General features: G+C 39.6%; 1 pseudogene; it reads right to left on the minus strand.

Annotated features, from left to right (window-relative positions):
* Nucleotides 1–8,860: 8,860 nt before the first annotated feature.
* Gm31931 lies at nucleotides 8,861–10,758 on the minus strand (annotated as a pseudogene).
* Between the last annotated feature and the right edge of the window lie 2,783 nt (nucleotides 10,759–13,541).

The raw sequence follows: 13,541 nt of genomic DNA on the forward strand, positions 1-13,541 counted from the left end.
AGGGCAAAACCAATATAATCCCTGCAGTTTGTACAAAGTAAAGAAAACGTCAATTTTTACTCAGCATGGCCACTTAGCTATTTTATATTAAGGAAACAATTATAAAATGTTAGTAATTATTAGCTAATATATATTTACTAAAAGAATTCTAGTAAAGCTCTATCTCAACATGCTCAGTAAGATATATATGGGACAAATCATAATCAGAGGATATGACTTAGAGAATAGAAGACTGAAGCCTGTGCCAGAAAAGAAAATGCCTTTATTTTTCTTGAAAATATTCTTTAACACCATAATTATTTCTTTTCACATTGTTAACACAAAACTCTGTTCAGTACTATGATAGTATTACATCATCCGTTTAGATTAATTGGATCTGTTAGTCATGAAGGAGTCTGTGTTAGCTTTATATTACTTAAACAAACTACCGTAGTTTACCAAGAAGAAAGCTTAATTTTGGTTGAAGGCTTCAAGAGTGTCCATTGGCTTTGCCTGTGATGAGGCAAGTGTATGGTAGGGAATGTTATGTAGGAAACAGTATCACAAGGTAGCTAAAAAGCAAAGAGAACAGGAAGAAGATCAGAGTCCTACTATGCTTTCCAGTGCCATTTTGCCAAAGATTAGATGTCTTCCCAGTAAGTCCCATCACCTAAAGACAACATCACCTTCAAGTGGTCCCATGATTCAAGAAAACGTCTTCAACCCATGGCCTTTAAGGGACTTCTTAGATCCAAACAATAGCATTGTTTACTTTGACATATTTTGCTATAAACAGAAAAGTAGCTGGGCTCTTTCTAACCATAAGCTTCTCTCTGGATGCTGTGTCTACTGTATACATTCCTCGGTCCCATATGGACAATGGTGAGATTCCTGGATGTTCTCCATTTCTCCTAAATGATACTAAAGATTGTGGGTATTTCACATTTTGAAGATCAGTTAACTGATGCTGCTGTGAGATGGAATATCTTAGAAGCAATAACAAGACAAAAGATGTCACCCAGAAGATTCCATTGTGAAGACTAATAGCATTTTAGTAGCATAGGTGGGTGGATTTAAAACATGTTTATTCTCTTATTTTAAATACTGCTAATAATAACATAATCATTATTAAACAGTGTGTGATGATTTATTTTCAATGTCTATTTGGTATGGTTGAAACAAACTCCAAGATGAAAGCCAGCCACCTTCTAGATTTCTTTTGTTCTCCTCCCAAACCTCGCCAATTGATCACAGCTCCTCACCTCACGTTCACCTGTTATGGTCACTGGAAGTCCGCCGAAGACCTTTGAAAACATCTTGTCTTTGAAGTCTACAGAATTTCCTGTGCCACACAGCACCATGCTTTCTCTAACTATGACAAGTGATAGAAATCATAATGTATGCTGCATTGTCTCAGACAAAAAGCATTCACCTACTAAACCAAACACAAATTATTACCAAAGCAAGAATTTGAAGGTTCTGATAATGTAGAACTGGAAATATTTGAGAAACTAGAAATGCTAAACACCACTTATTTGATTTTTAGATGTAGACTGTGCATGTCAAACTAGAATACTGTTACCTCATATGCAAGTTCAGCTGATATGTGTTAATTTCAAAAGGAGAAATATCATCATTTCAGCCTGACTTTATTCTAAAAGACAAAGAATTTAAAATGTAATGAAAACACACAAACTAGTAACAAAAACACGAACAGCTCTTTGCTCTTAGCTATTTCATCATATATTCACGACACACATTTATATTTCTTTGTCTTTCTCTGCTTTGAAGACTGAGCTATGTATATATATTACACAATTCATTATTATTTATTAACTACCTGAAATCATGCATTATTAATTAACTGTCTCATTCTGGCATTGTAAAAATCATGAACTTCAGCAGACTGGAGTGACACTCCTGCAGGCACACTAGGGCCTCATTCAGAGCAGTGCCAGAGGTGACAAGGATTTGACCCAGGGATAACATCAAATACAATACTTGAACGTCTTGTACAAACATAAAACCAAACCGACACATACAGCCTCTCTCTGTTTTGGACCGAACATGTCTGTGTCTATTTGGGTAAAACTGTTGGATGCATACTTTTTGGTGAGCTGTCAACAGCAAAGTGTAGAAACAGATGTGTTTCTGCTCTTTCCATTATTCGGGAAACAAGAGCAGCTGTGCTGGGATTGTGTGCAAGGGATGCTCTCAGAGCTGCCTCTGCACTTGGGGACTTGGAAAGGCTGGCTGCCAGAACAGCATTTTATCAGGAACATCTCTAGACAAGGGTACTGGGCACCATTCTGAGTTAGAGTCGATTCAGTTTCTTGAGGTGTCAACATTCTGTATCAAAATATATGCTAAACTGGGTACAGGCACTATGGCTTTGATTTACATGAGAACAACTAGTTTGGAATCATATATTGTCAAAATTTGAGAGCCTATCAATTATAATAGCGAATGCTGCTTGTTTTATTTGGGAAGCAGATAGGTGGAATCCAAGAATACAGTACTTGTGTAGTTCTTCTAAGACTCTGTGGCTAGGGAGGGCCAAATATGTGTTTTCTAGACACAATACACACAGTGGGGAAGAAACGGAGCATATTTGGTGAAAGAAAAATAAATCAAAGTATAAAAACAGCCTTCTTTTATGTACTTGCAAGAACCTGACAATATCCAGATGGTAAGGGTTTTTTGCATTGGATTGGTGTTTTATGCGCAGGAGGGTTATTTTTGGGCCCAGTTTGGGAAATTTGTCATAGAAGGTCACTTGTCTTGAGCTTTTAGTTCCTGTTGTAGGAGTCTGGTGTTCATGGAAGGTAGATTCTTTAGTGTACCTCTCTCTCTCTCTCTCTCTCTCTCTCTCTCTCTCTCTCTCTCTCTCTCTCTCTCTCTGTGTGTGTGTGTGTGTGTGTGTGTGTGTGTGATTAAATGTGCATGTGGTTGGTGGTTTTCTGCCTTTCCAGAAGTTGGCTCTAGACAAAGAATGTGAGACGGATGAAACTGCATTTATTTGAGCTGGGGATATATAGACAGATTGGGGAGAAAAAAAACGACAAAGGAGGAAAACATCAAAATGGCATATATTCCTCTAGAAGTTCTCAAACCACTGCATCTCTGGAGAGCATGTGGGAAATTTTTCTGTAGAGGAGAAAATTGAGTGGGCTATGACAGGCCCTCTGAACAGTTTCTGCTTTAAAAGAAAGCTCCTATGTTTTCGTTAGGTAACTCTTTGATTTCTCAGAATATCCTCAGAATATCTTCCTGCCAGTATTTCTAATAAGAAATAACACTTTCATAAACTACACACAGGTCTCACAAGCTCTTCCGTTTGTTATTTCTTCTATCTACAGAATTAAAAGGACTGTTTCTGAAGTAATTTTAACAGGAGAATGAGGAAGAAGAACACGTTTAAATATGGCTTCCCAAATGTCCTGGCATGACCTCTGACGCTACCACCCACTCAAGTGACAATGGGCAGACTCAAGGAGAGCATTCCTTACCCAACTGAGCAGCATTGGATCTGTTCAAATGTTTGCTCTGGAGTTCCTACTCTTTCTCCGACCCTCCCCCTAAGTCCCGCCCTGTTTCCCTCTCCCTCCTGCATGCCTGGCTTTAGAATGTGGTTATTGACACCCTATTAATTCAGAGAAAATAGTCTCAGCATTACAATCATAGAATAACTATTAAGAATACTGAAATATATTGGGTGAACAACTATCAAGAATGTGTTAATTAAATTCCACTTTTGGTTAAGTCCGTAGATCTCTTAAAGCCAACTTATCAAAAGTAAATATTTCTACATTGTTCCTACTGAGTATCCTGTACTTGCTGTGCAGGGACGGAAACCAAGGACTCCACAGAATAAGAGCAGAAGGCCATGCCTGAATGCTGGAGGAAAAGCCCTGCCCCTCATCTTTCCTATCTCCAGGGACTCCTGGAGTGCACAGCGATGTTTTACAATCTCCACAACAGGATCTGCTAGAAACAACTTCTACAATTTCACCCCAGTCACTTTCTAACATTCCCACCTTTATGCAGGATATCTGTGCCTTCTCTTTTGCTCAGGATTTGCTGGTACCGTGCTTGATGGGAAGTTTGCACAATTACGGAATGTGAAAGCAGAACTTCAGAGTCCATGCTGACTGCAGCTCCTTTACTTGTAGATGAAATTACAAGGCCAGAAATGTAAAAAGGGCTGAGCCTTAGTTTCTCTATCTTGACTATGTTGGTGAGCAGGCACATCCTCTAGTAGCAGAGGGAGAGACCTCTCTCAAGGAGGCCAATGTCTCCTCTGAGGTTCTACTTCCCTCCTACTGAAGGACGGACACCTTTTGCTACCTCAAGTTCTGTCTAGTACTTTCAAACCCATGTAGCCTCTTTCTTTAAACCTCCACAGTGTCTGTCTTTGTACCACATAAAAGTTTGGAGCTGAGAGATGCCAGAAGATGAAGTAAAATCCCTTCAACACATTTTGATCCATTGTGGTATTCTGTAATAGGCCCTGTCTTCTTCAAGGACAGGTTTCTTTGAAGAGTGAAGAACACACTTATATTTTGGTTATAGGGATAAATTGTTCAGACTCAGAAGATTATATTTCTATATTTAGGACTCTCTCTCTCTCTCTCCCTGTCTCTCTCTGTCTCTCTCTCTCTGTTTCTCCTATTTGGAATTCATACATGTTCATGATTAAAGAATGATTAGATAGATACTGTTTTTCAGTACTAAACATGTTTATATTAACTGAATCTTTTCTGTAATTCTGTACAAGAAGGGATCAACACTGGCATCCATGGGGTTCCTAAGACTTTATGAGCATACTTCACAGAGACCCACTCAGTTCTTCAAAAGGTAGAATAACAAAGATGTGAATATTTTGAAGAGTCTTCCTCTTTTTGTATCACATGTATATACATTAGAGACCATGGCAATTGTCACCATCATCAAAGTTAATCTTTGTAATAGTAAAACAGTCTGGTTATACATCAAAGGCCAAGTATATGGAAGTATATGGAAGTATTTGTTACAGACTTTATCTAGAGATAACTGTTATTTAGAGGTTGAGGGGAGATTGTGACTTCTCTGACATATTTAGGTCTAGCTCACAGTCAAAGATTTTTTCTTTTTTTTTTTTAATTAATCATTTTATTTATTTATATTTCAAATGCTATCTCCTTTCCCCATCTCCCTTCCACAAACCTCCCATCCCCCCTCCCTCTTCTTTGCCTCTAAGAGGGTACTCCTTCACCCACCCTCCCACCCACTCCTGCCTCACCCCTCTAGCATCCCCCATCTCTAGGGCATCAAGCCTCCACAGGACCAAGGGTTTCCCCTCCCACTGATGCCAGCTAAGGCAGTCCTCTGCTACATATGTAGCAGAAGCCATGGACCAGCCCATGTAGGCTCTTTAATTGGTGGTTTACTCCTGGGAGCTCTGAGGGGTCCGATTGGTTGTTCTTCCTATGGGTTTGCAATCCCCTTCAGCTCCTTCAGTCCTTTCTCTAACTCTTCCATTGGGGTCCCATGGCTCAGTCCAATGGTTGGCTGTGAGTATCTGCATTTGTCTTTGTCATGTGCTGGCAGAGACTCTCAGAGGACAACCTGGTAAGGCTTTTATCTGTAAGCACATCTTGGCATCAGCAGTAGTTTCAGGTTTTGGTGTCTGAGGATGTGATGGATTGCACAGTGGGATGGCCTCTGGATGACCTTTCCTTTAGCCTCTGCTCCATTTTTGTCCTTGCATTTCATTTAGATAGGGACAGTTCTGGGTTAAAAATTTTGAGATGGGTGGGTGGCTCCATCCCTCAACTGGAGGCCACGTCTATCTACTGGAGGTGTTCTCTTCAGGTTCTATCTCCCCATTGCTGGGTATTTCGGCGAATGTCATCCACATTTGGTTCTGGGAGCCTCTCATGTCTTTGGCTTCTGGGACTTTCTACTGGTTCCCCAAGTTCCCCACTGTAACTTATATTTCTATTTATTCTCCTGTCCCTCTGGACATCTCTCCTGTCTCTTCTCATACTTGATCCTGAGTCTCTTTTTTTCCTCACCCTCTCCTCTCCCTCCCAGATCCCTCCCTCCCTATGCATCCCATGATTATTTTGTTCTCCTTTCTAAGTGGGATTGAAGCATCCACACTTTGGCTTTCCTTCTTGTTAAGCATCATATGGTTTGTATGTTGTATCATGGATATTCTGAGATTGTGGGCTACCATATATATCTTTTGGGTCTGAGTTACCACACTCGGGATGATATTTTTTTGTTCCATTGATTAGCCTACACAGTTTGTGAAGTCATTTTTAATAGCTGAGTAGTATTCCATAATGTAAATGTACCACAATTTCTGTATTCATTCTGGGTTGTTTGCAGCTTCTGGCTATTATAAAACAGATTGCTAGGAGCAGAGTGGAGCATGTGTGTTTGTTATATGTTGGAGCATCCTTTGGGTATATGCCCAGGAGTGGTATAGGTGGGTCTTCAGGTAGTACTACTTCCAGTTTTGGGAGGAACCACCAGATTGACTTCCAAAGTGGTTGTACCAGTTTGCAATCCCAGCAACAATGGAGGAGAGTTCCTCTTTTACACATCCTTGCCAGCATCTGCTGTCACCTAAACTTTTGATCTTAGCCATTCCGATTGGTGTGAGATAGAACCTCAGTGTTGTTTTGATTTGAATTTCCCTGATGACTGAGGATGTTGAACATTTCATTGGGTGTCTCTTAGCCATGTGAGATTCCTCAGTTGAGAATTCTTTGTTTAGCTCCGAACCCCATTTTTAATAGGGTTATTTTTGTTTTCTGGAGTGTAACTTCTTGAGTTCTTTGTATATTTTGGATATTAGCCCTCTATCAGATGTAGGGTTGGTAAAGATTTTTTCCCAATTTGTAGGTTGCCATTTTGTCCTATTGACAGTGTCCTTTGCCTTACAGAAGTTTTTCAGTTTCATGAGGTCCCATTTGTCAATTGTTGATCCTAGAGCCTGAGCTATTGGTATTCTGTTCAGGAAAATTTCCCCTGTGCCAATGATGTGTTCAAGGCTCTTTCCCACTTTCTCTTTTATTAGATTCAGTGTACCAGGTTTTATGTTGCAGTCCTTGATTCACTTGGATTTGAGCTTTGTACAAGGTGATAACTATGGATCAATTTGCATTCTTCTACATGCAGACTGCCAGTAGAGCCAGCACCATTTGTTGAAAATGCTGTCTTTTTCCACTGGATGGTTTGGCTTCTTTGTCAAATATCAAGTGATCATAGGTATGTGTGTTTATTTCTTGCTCTTCAGTTCTATTCCACTGATCTACCTGTCTGTCTCTGTACCAATACCATTCAGTTTTTATCACTATTGCTCTGTAGTACAGCTTGCAGTCAGGGATGGTGATTCCCCCACAAGTATTGTTTACTGTTGAGAATTGTTTTAGCTATTCTGGGTTTTTTGTTAATCCATATGAAGTTCTCTTTCTATGTCTGTGAAGAAATGAGCTGGAATTTTAATGGGAGTTGAATTGAATCTGTAAACTGGTTTTGGTAGGATGGCCATTTTTACTATGTTAATCCTACAGATTCATGAGCATGGGAGATCTTTCCATCTTCTAGGTCTTCTTTGATTTCTTTCTAGACAGACTTGAAGTTCTTGTCATACAGATCTTCGCTTCCTTGGTTAGAGTTATCCCAAGATATTTTATATTATTTGTGACTATTGTGAAAGGTGTTTTCCTAATTTCTTTTTCAGTCTGTTTATCTTTTGTGTAGAGGAATGCTACTCATTTGTTTGAATTAATTTTATACTCAGCCACTTTGCTAATCTGGTTGGTGTTCACTGGTGGAAATTTTGGAGGTGCTTATGTGTACTATCATATCATCTGCAAACAGTGATACCTTGATTTCCTCCTTTCTGACTTGCATCCCTTTGAACTCCTTTTGTTGTCTAGTTGCTCTAGCTAGAGCTTTGACTACTATATTGAATAATTAAGGAAAGAGTAGGAAGCCTTGTCTTATCCCTGCTTTTAGTGGGATTGCTTCAGTGCTTTCCATTTAAGTTGATGTTGGCTGTTGTTTTGCTGTAAATTGCTTTTATTATGTTTAGGAATGTTCCTTGAATTCCTGATATTTCCAAGACTTTTAACATGAAGGGGTGCTGTATTTTTTCAAAGGATTTTTCAGCATCTAATAAGTTGATCATTTGATTTTTTTTTCCTTTGAGTTTGTTTATATAGTGGATTACGTTGATGGATTTCTATATATTGAACCATTCCTGCATTCCTGGGATGAAGCCCAACTTGATCATTTTGAGTGATTGTTTTGATGTGTTCTTGGATTCAGTTTGTGAGAATTTTATTGAGTACTTTTGCATCAATATTCATAGGTAAAATTGGTCTAAATTTCTCTTTCTCTGTTGGATCTTTGTGTGGTTTAGGTATCAGGGTAACTGTAGCTTCATAGAATGAATTAGGTAGTATTCTTTCGGTTTCTATTTTGTGAAATAGTTTGAGAAGTATTGGTATTAGACCTTCTTTGTATGTCCTACAGAATTCTACACTAAAATCATCTGGCCTTGGGCTTTTGTGATTGGGAGCCATTTTTTTTTTTTTTTTTTTTTTTGTATGACCAAGTACGGTTTATTATGGACAAATGGTAAAAACCAAGGTTGGTGCCATCCACAAGCAAGTCCCTTGAGGCATATGTAAAGACAGACTGGTACTAAAAGTTTGCTTTATTTTTTGTGAAGTTAAGTGCTAGCTTTTAATTACAGTTAGATGTTGTTTTCCTTCTTTTCGAATGTTATTAGAATAGTTAGCACCACCTTATCGGTAATCAAATACACTAGGTTCCAATGTTGCTCTCTACATCTAGAATGATTAGGTGATCATGAACTCTCTTACTGGATTCCTTTAGATTTGAGTTCTTGATTATATCCCCAAATCCAAAACAGCTGAGAGCCTCCTGCTGACCCAACAAAGAAATTAACATCAAACAAACTCCAATTTTTTGGTATAATTACAAGTGAGTATCTTGACCAAATAAACCCTGTCAGCACAGTGGACTGAGCTGTGCTGAGTTTCTCTGCAGCTCTGGCCATGTCAGCTAATCCAGCACTTATGAATTCCTGCCAGGTGGTTGTATAGCGGCTTCAATTTCTTTGGCAGCAACAACTCCACTTTATCCATGAGTTGGTGGTAGATGGACCACAGTCCTTGGGCACTGGGTGCTGTGTCCTCGTTCCTGGCTGACAACAGAGGGTGGCTAGGTCACTTTCTCTCTACAGCGCTGGGGCATCCACCTCTGCCCTAGGGTGCCCTTCCCAGGCTCTTGATTGGGAGACTTTTAATGATTGCATCTATTTCCTTAGAGGCTATGGGACTGTTTACATAGTTTATGTGGTCCTGATTTATGTTTGGTACCTAACAAAACCTGATTTATGTTTTGTACCTAAAACATTGTCCATTTCATCTAGATTTTCTAGTTTTGTTGAGTATAGGCTTTTGTAGTAGGATCTGATAATTTTTTTGAATTTCCTCAATTTTTTGTTGTTATGTCTCTCTTTTCATTTCTGATTTGTTAATTTGGATACTGTCTCTGTGCTCTTTATTTAGTTTGGCTAAGTGTTTATCTATGTTGGTGATTTTCTCAAAGAACTGGCTCTTAGTTTTGCAGATTTTTTTGTATAGTTCTCTTTATTTCTACTTGATGAACTTCAGTCCTGAGTTTGATTATTTCCTGCATCTACTCCTCTTGGGTGGATTTGCTTCTTTCTGTTCTAGAGCATTCAGATGTGCTGTTCAGATGATAATACAAGCTCTTGCTAATTTCTTTATGAAGGTACTCAATGCTGTGAATTTTCCTCTTAGCATGCTTTCATTGTGTTCTGTAAGTTTGGGTATACTCTGACTTCATTGTTGTTAAATTCCAGAAAGTCTTTAATTCTTCCTTGAGCAAGTTATCATTGAATAGAGAATTTTTCAGTTTCCATGAATATGTGTGTTTTCTGTTATTTTTGTTGTTATTGAAGACCAATCTTACTCTGGGGTGATCTGGTAGAATGCATGGGGTTAATTGAATCTTCTTGTATCTGTTGAGGATTGTTTTGTGTCTAGTTATAAGGTCAATTTTGGAGAAGGTACTCTAAGATGCTGAAGAAGGTATATTCTTCTGTTTTAGGGTGAAGTGTTCTATAGATATCTGTTAAATCCATTTGTTTTATAACTTCTACTAGTTTTAACTTATCTTGCTATCTCTGACTATATCCTGCCCCTCCTGTGAGCCCGGTTATGATGGTTATCCTTGAGTCAGCTTGTCTCTTTGAATGTGGTTATGACAGACCTAGGAGTAGAGCTGTCTTTGGGTGTGGGCATGGAGGAGGGGGGTTGGAACACCTGGTCTACCCCTGAGAAAGCACAGCTGTGGACTGGAAGGATAAAGTGTCTCTGGCAGGGCAGATGGGTCCTGCATCTACTGGACCCAGTAAGGGTCCCAGTTAGGCCAGGTATTGGTGCAGGGATGTCTCACTTGTGAACCTGGTTGTGAGAGATGTCTAGGTTGTCAAGCTGTTTCTGGAGCGGGGAGGGGATCACTGGCTCTGCCTCTTTAGACTTTCATATACAAATATCTTCACTTTTAATAATCTTCCATCCTGACCCTGAAGCTCCCAACTGTTGCTTGCCTGAGTTTGTTCATTCCTTCCCCTGCCAACACCATAGTTACTTTTCTTTACATATTGCTCTTTCCATGTAACGATCTGGTCCCTCCCCTCCTATCCCTCAGAGCCACCTTACCCATACTAGATTCCCCTAGTCCTCTGAGTCTCTGTTTACACATGTCTTCTATTTTTTCTTGCCTTTTTATAAACTTGGATGAATTTCATATATTTCCTATACTTTATACTTTATCTGAGGGACTTTTTTTTTCTAATAAGTTCTCAGTAGACTTCTCTATTGGTGGACCCTTCCTAAGAAACAACAGAAATCACTTCAATTTGATTATCTAAACCCAGAAGTCAAATGATAGACTCAGTACCTTTACCCCAATCCTCCCCAACCCCTTCTCACAGAACCCTGGTAAAGTCAATTTTAACCTCTGCTCTCTGCTGCTGCTGAACTCTTCTGTGTAGGGCTGCCAAATTCTCCCCGTCAATAGCTAAGCAGACAGGGTTCTGCTGTAGCTACCTTTTTTACGCACCCAATTCTTTCTTCAGTTTCATGATGTGAGTTTCTTTAGCCAATTTTGTAGTCAAACAAGAAGCTATAAATAAGTTAATTGCTTGGAGCAGTTTCACCTACTCTCTGCTGATACATGCAACTGTAATTATTACTTTGTCTGGCCCAGTAGGATGACAGGTATTTGATAGATGGGATGTTTTGCAATATATTTCATTGGTCTAAGTATTACACAGGACTTTTATGGGGAACACATCACATATTTTAAGAAAATCAACCACTGAGATTTAGCAATGGCCACATGTGAGGTTACTCAAATATTTGTTGTCATAAAGCTTATATCCTATTTGTTTATACATGTGAGGTATGGTTTATACATATGATGTTTATACAAGGCTGGCACTTGACAAATGTAAAGGAATGCATTTATACCCCCTATTTTATATATTAAATCCATAGTGATTTTGTTGGTATAGACCTCAGAAAAGGTATGGTGTCTATTGATTCTTCAGGAAGGAAGACATGACATGGGAAGGCACAGACTACAGGTAGGCTACTAGACTACTTCCTTCACCAGTGTCTGATAGGTGAGAGGAAAGATAGATACTTGAGACACAGCAGAGGAGAAATGCAATCAGACCACGACTTTAAATGCAGGAGATATCGCTGAAGGAAAACTAGTAAAGCAAACACCGTGACCCTCATCTCTTCTGGTTGCCAGGGAGGAACCCACTGAACAGAGAAAAGTGGGTGGACTGGCACAGACAGACAGGCAAAAAAGTCTCCTGAGCTGAGCTAAGGCTCCGTTCCCATTGGAGCAAAGTTCAGCAGTGGGTTGTGTGGACTGAGCTCTCAACAATGGATTGATTCATGGCAGAGTTAGTTCTCAGGCTGTGTAATGAGGGTAATCTTTAAAAAACAAGTACCTTTCTCCACCATAAGCATCTTACTGTGATAGTTTTTTTCTCCTAAAATTTTCTTTTTAACATCCAAACTGCACTTTCCCCTCCCTCCTCTCCTCCCTGCATCCACCTCCCCTCTACCCACCCCATATACTCTTTTGTTTATCCTCAGACAAGGACAGGTCTACCACGGATATTAAGCAAACATGGCATATGAAGTTAAAGTAAGACTTAGGTACCCCTGCCTCATATAAAGGCTCAAAGAGGTAACCCAGTAGAGGAAAAGGGTTGAAAGCAGGCAAGAGTCAGAGACAGGCCTTGACCCTATGGATACGAGTACCACAAGAAGACCAAGCTACACAACTCTTAATATATATGTAGAGGTCGTAGGTCAGTCTCATGAAGTCTTGCTGGTTGTTGGATTAGTCTCTATGGGCCCCTATGAGATCAGGTTAGTTGATTCTGTGGGTTAGGGGGTGGTGTCCTTGACCCATTTTTACCTTGATGTTTTGTCTCATTGCAGGACACAGCAACAGATGTTAGAGGTTGAAACCTCTGGAACTGTAAATCAGAACACTTTTATTTATTTATTTATTTATTTATTTATTTATTTATTTATTTATTAGATATTTTCTTTTTTTTCCTTTTTTTTTAGATATTTTTTTTTTTTTTTTTTTTTTTTTTTGTACAAAGCAATTCGTTTATTCCTCTCCGCTCCACTCCCGCTTAGCCCTGGGAACTCTTATGTGGCCAGTCTTTTTTTTTTTTTTTTTTTTTCCATTTTTTATTAGGTATTTAGCTCATTTACATTTCCGATGCTATACCAAAAGTCCCCCATATACATTTCAAATGCTATCCCGAAAGTTCCCTATACCCTCGCTCCGTCCTGCTCCCATACCCACCCACTCCAGCTTCTTGGCCCTGGCATTCCCCTGTATTGGGGCATATAAAGTTTGCAATACCAAGGGGCCTCTCTTCCCAGTGATGGCCGACTAGGCCATCTTCTGTTACATATGCAGCTAGAGATACGAGCTCTGGGGGTACTGGTTAGTTCATATTGTTGTTCCACCTATAGGGCTGCAGACACCTTCAGCTCCTTGGGTGCTTTCTCTTGTTTCTCCATTGGGGGCCCTGAGTTCCATCTTTTTTTTATATATCTTTTATTATTACGTATTTTCCTCAATTACATTTAGAATGCTATCCCAAAAGTCCCCCATACCCTCCCCACCACTTCCCTACCCAACCATTCCCATTTTTTGGCTCTGGCGTTCCCCTGTACTGGGGCATGTGAGCATCCACTTCTGTATTTGCCAGGCACTGGCATAGCCTCATATGAGACAGCTATAACAGGGTCTCTTCAGCAAAATCTTTCTGGCATATGCAATAATGTCTGCGTTTGGTGGATGATTATGGGATGGATCCCCGGGTGGGGTAGTCTCTGGATAGTCCGTCCTTTTGTCTTAGCTCCAAACTTTGTCTCTCTAGTTCCTTTCATGGGTATTTT

Source organism: Mus musculus, chromosome 10, assembly GCF_000001635.26.
Source record: "Mus musculus strain C57BL/6J chromosome 10, GRCm38.p6 C57BL/6J".
Taxonomy (NCBI): Eukaryota; Metazoa; Chordata; class Mammalia; order Rodentia; family Muridae; genus Mus; species Mus musculus.